General features: G+C 48.8%; 1 long non-coding RNA gene across 1 annotated transcript; it reads right to left on the minus strand.

The window, feature by feature from the left end:
• Positions 1 to 7,324: 7,324 nt before the first annotated feature.
• Positions 7,325 to 8,748, minus strand: LOC134984924 (uncharacterized). The gene is made up of 3 exons (XR_010191798.1): positions 8,586 to 8,748; positions 7,490 to 7,568; positions 7,325 to 7,382 (listed from the first exon to the last, which is right to left on the minus strand). It is a non-coding gene; the product is annotated as an uncharacterized LOC134984924 (long non-coding RNA).
• Between the last annotated feature and the right edge of the window lie 1,158 nt (positions 8,749 to 9,906).

Raw genomic sequence — 9,906 nt, forward strand, 5'->3', positions numbered from 1 at the left:
CTTTCTGCCCAGAGGAGGATTCTGGTCACCTCTGCCATTTCTGCTCTGCTTTTTGTTCCTCCCTGACGGTTTATGTGAGCCACTGTTGTCACATTGTCCGACTGGATCTGTATGAGCAGGTCCTGAAGAAGCTGCGTTGCTTGTTGAAGGCAGTTGTACACGGCTCGTAACTCCAGAATGTTTATGTGAAGAACCATTTCTTGACTTGACCATCTTCCTTGGAAGCTGTGTCCTTGCGTGACTGCTCCCCACCCGCGGAGATTTGCATCCGTGGTCACAAGGACCCAGTTTTGGATCCCGAACCTGCGTCCTTCTAATAGGTGAGATGTTTGCAGCCACCACAGGAGTGAGATCCTGGTCTTTGCTGACAAGATTATCGTCTGATGCATGTGCAGATGCGATCTGGACCACTGGTCCAAAAGGTCCCACTGGAACACTCTGGCATGGAACTGGCCAAATTGAAGAGCCTCGTAGGCCGCCACCATGTTTCCCAGCAGGCGAATACATTGATGAACCGTCACCCGTGTTGGTTTCAGGATTAGTCTCACCATCGCCTGTATCTCCTGAGCTTTTTCCACAGGAAGAAAAACTCTCTGTACTTCTATGTCCAGTATCATTCACAAAAATAATAACCTCCTTGTCGGTTCCAATTGGGATTTCGGAAGGTTTAAAATCCATCCGTGTTGTTGAAGCATCGAAAGGGACAGAGCAATGTCCTGTATTAACTTCTCCCTGGATCTTGCTTTTATAAGGAGATCGTCCAGGTTAGGAATTATCTTGACACCCCTCCTGCGAAGGAGTACCATCATTTCTACCATCACTTCGGTGAACACCCTCGAGGCCGTGGAGAGCCCGAAGGGTAATGTCTGGAACTGGTAATGGCAGTCCTGCACTGCAAACCTCAGATATGGTTGATGCGGAGGATAAATGGGAACATGCAGGTAAGCATCCTTGATGTCCACCGACACCAGAAACTCTCCTCCCTCCAAGCTGGAGATCACCGCTCTGAGGGATTCCATCTTGAACTTGAATCGTTTTAAGTACATATTCAGGGACTTTAGGTTCAGAATTGGTCTTACCGAGCCATCCTGCTTCGGTACCACAAAGAGGCTGGAATAAAACCCTTTTCCTCTTTGTACTTCCGGAACCAAAGAAATTACCTTGTCGTGACATAATTTTTGTATTGCGGTCAACACTTTTGTCCTGACTGGGACAGAAGCTGGTAAGGCTGATTTGAAAAATCAGCAGGGGGGGAGATCTTGAAATTCCAACCTGTAGCTGTCATGCTGGGGATTTTGCAGCGGCAGCTGCTGGTTTTTATTCCTGGGAACTAGCAGGGGTAGCAGGCCTCCTGCCTCTACCTCGACCCCTTCCAGCAAAGAAGGGGTTACCTTTTGTTTTTCTGTACTTGTTGGGCCGAAAGCACTGCATGGTGTGAGAATGATACGGCTTCTTAGGGGGGACGTATGCGGAAGGCAAAAATGCAGATTTTCCTGTAGTAGTAGTGGAAATCATAGCATCTAACTTGTCTCCAAAAAAGGCTTCCCCGTTATAAGGGAGAGTCTCAACATTCCTTTTTGATTCCGCATCAGCATTCCAGTGGTGGACCCATAAAGCCCTGCGACCTGAAATGGCCATAGCTGTGGCTCTGGAACCGAGCAGCCCCACATCCTTCATGGCTTCTACCAAATAACCAGCCGCATCCTTGATGTGGCCGAGGGTAATGAGTACCTCGTCCCTATCCACAGTATCAATGTTAACCATTAAATTGTGTGCCCATTTTTCTACCGCGTTACCCACCCACGCCCCTGCGATGGCGGGCCTGAGCAATGTACCATTAGCGGTATAAATCGATTTAAGAGTGGTCTCTAACTTTCGGTCAGCCAGATCTTTTAATGAAGCTGACCCTGGAGCAGGCAAAGTCATTTACTTAGACAGTCTAGAAACTGAGGTGTCTACCACTGGGGACGTCTCCCACTTACGTCTGTCGTCCTCAGGAAAAGGGTACGCAACCCGTAACCTCTTAGGAATAGTAACATTTCTTCTCAGGGTTAGCCCAGGCGCCCTCCAAGAAATTGTTCAGATCCTTAGACGGAGGAAAAGTTATCTCCTGTTACTTATTTATTCTAAAATAATCCTTTTCCTCAGGTGTGTGTACACAGTCAGGAAATTCCAACACCTCTGTTATAGCAACAATCACACATTGTATGCTTCTGGCCAATTTGGGGTCTACCCCTCTCAAGTCCCCAGTGTCAGCGTCCGTGTCGGAATCAGTGTCAGTGTCCCCATTCATAATTTGTGAAAGGGACCTTTTCTGGGAATCGGAGGGGACCCTCGTAGAGGCCCCGAAGGCATCAGTAAATAAAGCATCCGCCACAGACTGTCTCCAATACACAGTCTGTTTCTCTGAGTCTGAGAACATAGTGCCAACATGGAAATATTACATTGCAACTTTCTCACCCACTCAGGCTCCCTTTGTGATGGAAGAGCCATTACACCCCCCTCAGGTGCATCCATTATAGGTTCCTCCGGAGAGGACTCCTCCCCCCTTTCTGACATGTTACACAAGTGTACACCCGCACACACACAGACCCCCTTACACACGGGATCTATAGGGGACAGACCTATAGGGAAGCTGACATGAGAGAGTGTGGGGAGGAGACTGGTCAGAACTCTGGGCTGGTAACACATAGTGACATGATGTGAGGGGGGGAGCAGGAATATAATAGGGGCTGATGGCTCGTGAGGTATGAGATACACCAGAGAGTGTGGGGAAGAGACTGGTCAGATCTCTGGGCTGGTAACACACAGTGACATGATGTGAGGGGAGAGCAGAAGTATAATAGGGGCTGATGGCTCCTGATGTATGAGATACACCAGAGAGTGTGGGGAGGAGACTGGTCAGGTCTCTGGGCTGGTAACACACAGTGACATGATGTGAGGGGGAGGCAGGAGTATAATAGGGGCTGATGGCTCCTGATGTATGAGATACACCAGAGAGTGTGGGGAGGAGACTGGTCAGATCTCTGGGATGGTAACACACAGTGACATGATGTGAGGGGAGAGCAGGAGTATAATAGGAGCTGATGGCTCCTGATGTATGAGATACACCAGAGAGAGTGGGGAGAAGACTGGTCAGATCTCTGGCCTGGTAACACACAGTGACATGATGTGAGGGGGAGAGCAGGAGTATAATAGGGGCTGATGGCTCCTGATATATGAGATACACCAGAGAGAGTGGGGAGGAGACTGGTCAGAACTCTGGGCTGGTAACACACAGTAACATGATGTGAGGGGAGAGCAGGAGTATAATAGGGGCTGATGGCTCATGATGTATGAGATACACCAGAGAGTGTGGGGAGGAGACTGGTCAGATCTCTGGGCTGGTAATACACAGTGACATGATGTGAGGGGGAGAGCAGGAGTATAATAGGGGCTGATAGCTCCTGATGTATGAGATACACCAGAGAGAGTGGGAGGAGACTGGTCATATCTCAGGGCTGGTAACACACAGTGACATGATGTGAGGGGGAAAGCAGGAGTATAATAGGGGCTGATGGCTCCTGATGTATGAGATACACCAGAGAGTGTGGGGAGGAGACTGGTCAGATCTCTGGGCTGGTAACACACAGTGACATGATGTGAAGGGGAAAGCAGGAATATAATAGGGGCTGATGGCTGCTGATGTATGAGATACACCAGAGAGTGTGGGGAGGGGACTGGTCAGATCTCTGGGCTGGTAACACACAGTGACATGATGTGAGGGGGAAAGCAGGAATATAATAGGGGCTGATGGCTCCTGATGTATGAGATACACCAGAGAGTGTGGGGAAGAGACTGGTCAGATCTCTGGGCTGGTAACACACAGTGACATGATGTGAGGGGAGAGCAGAAGTATAATAGGGGCTGATGGCTCCTGATGTATGAGATACACCAGAGAGTGTGGGGAGGAGACTGGTCAGGTGTCTGGGCTGGTAACACACAGTGACATTATGTGAGGGGGAGAGCAGGAGTATAATAGGGGCTGATGGCTCCTGATGTATGAGATACACCAGAGAGTGTGGGGAGGAGACTGGTCAGATCTGTGGGCTGGTAACACACAGTAACATGATGTGAGGGGTAGAGCAGGAGTATAATAGGGGCTGATGGCTCCTGATGTATGAGATACACCAGAGAGTGTGGGGAGGAGACTGGTCAGATCTCTGGGCTGGTAACACACAGTGACATGATGTGAGTGGGAGAGCAGGAGTATAATAGGAGATGATGGCTCCTGATGTATGAGATACACCAGAGAGTGTGGGGAGGAGACCGGTCAGATATCTGGGCTGGTAACACACAGTGACATGATGTGAGGGAGGAGCAGGAGTATAATAGGTGCTGATGGCTCCTGATGTATGAGATACACTAGAGAGTGTGGGGAGGAGACTGGTCAGAACTATGGGCTGGTAACACATAGTGACATGATGTGAGGGGGGGAGCAGGCATATAATAGGGGCTGATGGCTCCTGATGTATGAGATACACCAGAGAGTGTGGGGAGGAGACTGGTCAGATCTCTGGGATGGTAACACACAGTGACATGATGTGAGGGAGGAGCAGGAGTATAATAGGTGCTGATGGCTCCTGATGTATGAGATACACTAGAGAGTGTGGGGAGGAGACTGGTCAGAACTATGGGCTGGTAACACGTAGTGACATGATGTGAGGGGGGGAGCAGGCATATAATAGGGGCTGATGGATCCTGATGTATGAGATACACCAGAGAGTGTGGGGAGGAGACTGGTCAGATCTCTGGGCTGGTAACACACAGTGACATGATGTGAGGGGGAGAGCAGGCATATAATAGGGGCTGATGGATCCTGATGTATGAGATACACCAGAGAGTGTGGGGAGGAGACTGGTCAGATCTCTGGGCTGGTAACACACAGTGACATGATGTGAGGGGGAGAGCAGGAGTATAATAGGGGCTGATGGCTACTGATGTATGAGATACACCAGACAGTGTGGGGAGGAGACTGGGCAGATCTCTGGGCTGGTGACACACAGTGACATGATGTGAGGGGGGAGAGCAGGAGTATAATAGGGGCTGATGTCTCCTGATGTATGAGATACACCAGAGAGTGTGGGGAGGAGACTGGTCAGATCTCTGGGCTGGTAACACACAGTGACATGATGTGAGGGGGAGAGCAGGAGTATAATAGGGGCTGATAGCTCCTGATGTATGAGATACACCAGAGAGAGTGGGAGGAGACTGGTCATATCTCAGGGCTGGTAACACACAGTGACATGATGTGAGGGGGAAAGCAGGAGTATAATAGGGGCTGATGGCTCCTGATGTATGAGATACACCAGAGAGTGTGGGAAGGAGACTGGTCAGATCTCTGGGCTGGTAACACACAGTGACATGATGTGAAGGGGAAAGCAGGAATATAATAGGGGCTGATGGCTGCTGATGTATGAGATACACCAGAGAGTGTGTGGAGGAGACTGGTCAGATCTCTGGGCTGGTAACACACAGTGACATGATGTGAGGGGGAAAGCAGGAATATAATAGGGGCTGATGGCTCCTGATGTATGAGATACACCAGAGAGTGTGGGGAAGAGACTGGTCAGATCTCTGGGCTGGTAACACACAGTGACATGATGTGAGGGGAGAGCAGAAGTATAATAGGGGCTGATGGCTCCTGATGTATGAGATACACCAGAGAGTGTGGGGAGGAGACTGGTCAGGTGTCTGGGCTGGTAACACACAGTGACATGATGTGAGGGGGAGAGCAGGAGTATAATAGGGGCTGATGGCTCCTGATGTATGAGATACACCAGAGAGTGTGGGGAGGAGACTGGTCAGATATGTGGGCTGGTAACACACAGTAACATGATGTGAGGGGTAGAGCAGGAGTATAATAGGGGCTGATGGCTCCTGATGTATGAGATACACCAGAGAGTGTGGGGAGGAGACTGGTCAGAACTATGGGCTGGTAACACATAGTGACATGATGTGAGGGGGGGAGCAGGCATATAATAGGGGCTGATGGCTCCTGATGTATGAGATACACCAGAGAGTGTGGGGAGGAGACTGGTCAGATCTCTGGGATGGTAACACACAGTGACATGATGTGAGGGAGGAGCAGGAGTATAATAGGTGCTGATGGCTCCTGATGTATGAGATACACTAGAGAGTGTGGGGAGGAGACTGGTCAGAACTATGGGCTGGTAACACGTAGTGACATGATGTGAGGGGGGGAGCAGGCATATAATAGGGGCTGATGGATCCTGATGTATGAGATACACCAGAGAGTGTGGGGAGGAGACTGGTCAGATCTCTGGGCTGGTAACACACAGTGACATGATGTGAGGGGGAGAGCAGGCATATAATAGGGGCTGATGGATCCTGATGTATGAGATACACCAGAGAGTGTGGGGAGGAGACTGGTCAGATCTCTGGGCTGGTAACACACAGTGACATGATGTGAGGGGGAGAGCAGGAGTATAATAGGGGCTGATGGCGACTGATGTATGAGATACACCAGACAGTGTGGGGAGGAGACTGGGCAGATCTCTGGGCTGGTGACACACAGTGACATGATGTGAGGGGGGGGAGCAGGAGTATAATAGGGGCTGATGTCTCCTGATGTATGAGATACACCAGAGAGTGTGGGGAGGAGACTGGTCAGATCTCTGGGCTGGTAACACAGTGACATGATGTGAGGGGGAGAGCAGGAGTATTATAGGGGCTGATGGCTCCTGAATCCACACTGGGCAAATAAAGTTCCCTAATTTGTACTGACAGAGGAGGGTGTAGGATAAGAGATTGCTGTAGGGACTGAGAAAGGAGAATATGTGACTCTTTTCTGTAATAAGTGTTTATTACTCACCTGTGCTGATATCTGTAGGGATCTCCTCCTCCTTACACTGCTGATCACCCCTCACATACGTCTCTTCTTCTCCCTCTATATCTTCTGCCTTTATATCAGTAACATACATCTCTTCTTCTCCCTCTATATCTTCTGCCTTTATATCAGTCACATACGTCTCTTCTTCTCCCTCTATATCTTCTGCCTTTATATCAGTCACATACGTCTCTTCTTCTCCCTCTGTAGCTTTGACTTTAACATTATTTATTTGGGCTTCACCCTATGTAAACCATCAATAAAAGAAGACTGTAATAATTGTTGATTTCAGTAATAGATTAAACAATACAAATTTATTGACACACACAGCTGCTCTACAGATCATATAGTGATGGTCACTTTGGTATATTGGTGAGACCCTAAATCCCTCCTACCTGATCCTCTTGTGGGGTCCTGTGATTCTCCTCTGTACAATCCTGGGAATACAGAGGACAGGGACATCTCTCTGGGGTATCTCTGTTACTGGGCCCATCTGTAGTGACTGAGTACAGTGTATATATGTGATTATCAGATGATGTGTGTATATAGGGGCTCCCATACCTGCTCTCCCCTGTACATTACATGACAGTCTCCTCTTACCCAGTGATGTGAGGGGCCGGTGATTCTCCATCATCACGTCCTTGTACAGACCCCTGTGTTCCTCTATATACTCCCCCTCCTGCATGGAGACATAGACAGTGGCATCCTGACACACACAGTGATACAGTCATCACCCAGACACTTCCCCTGGTGTTACTGTATAATGCCCCATTCCCAGCAGTCACCTCTCCAGTCATCACCCAGACACAACCCCTGGTGTTACTGTATAATGTCCCATTCCCAGCAGTCACCTCTCCAGTCATCACCCAGACACATCCCCTGGTGTTACTGTATAATGTCCCATTCCCGGCAGTCACCTCTCCAGTTATCACCCAGACACATCCCCCGGTGTTACTGTATAATGCCCCATTCCCAGCAGTCACCACCCAGACACATCCCCCGGTGTTACTGTATAATGCCCCATTCCCAGCAGTCACCTCTCCAGTCATCACCCAGACACATCCCCTGGTGTTACTGTATAATGTCCCATTCCCAGCAGTCACCTCTCCAGTCATCACCCAGACGCTTTACCTGGTGTTACTGTACAATGCCCCATTCCCAGAAGTCACCTCTCCAGTCATCACCCAGACACATACCCCGGTGTAACTGTATAATGTCCCATTTCAAGCAGTCACCTCTCCAGTCATCACCCAGACAAGTCCCCGATGTTACTGTATAATGTCCTATTCCCAGCAGTCACCTCTCCAGTCATCAGCCAGATACGTCCCCTGGTGTTACTGTATAATGTCCCATTCCCAGTAGTCACCTCTCCAGTCATCACCCAGATACGTCCCCTGGTGTTACTGTATAATGTCCCATTCCCAGTAGTCACCTCCCCAGTCATCACCCAGATACGTCCCCTGGTGTTAATGTATAATGTCCCATTCCCAGCAGTCACCTCTCCAGTCATCACCCAGATATGTCCCCTGGTGTTACTGTATAATGCCCCATTCCCAGCAGTCACCTCTTCAGTCATCACCCAGACACATCCCACGGTGTTACTGTATAATGTCCCATTCCCAGCAGTCACCTCTCCAGTCATCACCCAGACACATCCCCTGGTGTTACTGTATAATGTCCCATTCCCAGCAGTCACCTCTCCAGTCAGCAACTGAATGATCTTGTTGGTGAGTTTCAGGATCTTCTGGTCATTGTGTCTTTCATGTGTCAGTGAGTGAGGTGGAGGCACCGTGATGGGGCTCTGGGTTCTACTCAGTCCTCCAGATACACAGGGATTGCTGCTGGTTATCTCACACTCATTGGATGTCTTCTTCACTATTGTGTAATTCTGTGTAATGGTGGAGACATCAAATATCAATATATACACTCCCAGATCCCCTCACCTCCCCAGTCATGTCCCTGTATTATTACTATAGATATAAATGACATAACAGTGACGCTCCAAGATCTCCTCACCTCCACAGTCATGTCCCTGTATTATTACTATAGATATAAGTGACGTCACTGTGACTTTTCCAGACTCCTTCAACTCCCCAGTCACGTCCCTGTATTATTGATATAGATATAATTGACGTCACTGTGCCGCTTCCAGATCCCCTCCCCAGTCATGTCCCTGTATTATTACTATAGATATAAGCGATTTCACGGTGAAGCTCCCAGATCCCATCACCTCCCCAGTCATGTCCCTGTATTATTACTATAGATATAAGTTATGTCACTGTGACACTCCCAGATCCCCTTACCTCTCCAATCATGTCCCTGTATTATTACTATAGATATAAGTGATGTCACAGTGATGCTCCCAGATACCCTCACCTCCCCAGTCATGTCCCTGTATAATTACTATAGATATAAGGTCACAGTGATGCTCCCAGATCCCCTCCCCTCCCCAGTCATGTCCCTGTATTATTACTATAGATATAAGATCACTTTGATGCTCTCAGATCCACTCATCTCCCCAGTCATTTCCCTGTATTATTACTATAGATATAAGGTCACTGTGACGCTCCCAGATCCACTCACCTCCCCAGTCATGTCCCTGTATTATTACTATAGATATAAGGTCACTGAGACGCTCCCCGATCCACTCACCTCCCCAGTCAGTAGGTAGATGATCTCCAGGGTGATATTTATTATCTTTTCAGTCCTGTGACTCCTGTCCTTGTCCATCCTTTGTGAATCAGAGAGAATACAGAACGTGTGATGTGTAATAAAGACTCCGTTCCCCACAGCTGGAGTTACTTGGAATAAATATAATACATAAAACATATTGCACATGTAACATAGTAAATATAAAATAGAGTGGTCATTAAGTCTCCTATTTGCTCACAGCCACAGAGTCCTGGTCAGTGTCTCCAAGGTTCCTGTGACCCAGCCCCATAAGGCTGTACTGCATAATGGGACTTATCTAGAATGTAGCGCTATTGTGGGTGGAGTCACAATGAGCTGATGTTCGG

Source organism: Pseudophryne corroboree (genome assembly GCF_028390025.1).
Source record: "Pseudophryne corroboree isolate aPseCor3 chromosome 3 unlocalized genomic scaffold, aPseCor3.hap2 SUPER_3_unloc_94, whole genome shotgun sequence".
NCBI classification, from domain to species: Eukaryota; Metazoa; Chordata; class Amphibia; order Anura; family Myobatrachidae; genus Pseudophryne; species Pseudophryne corroboree.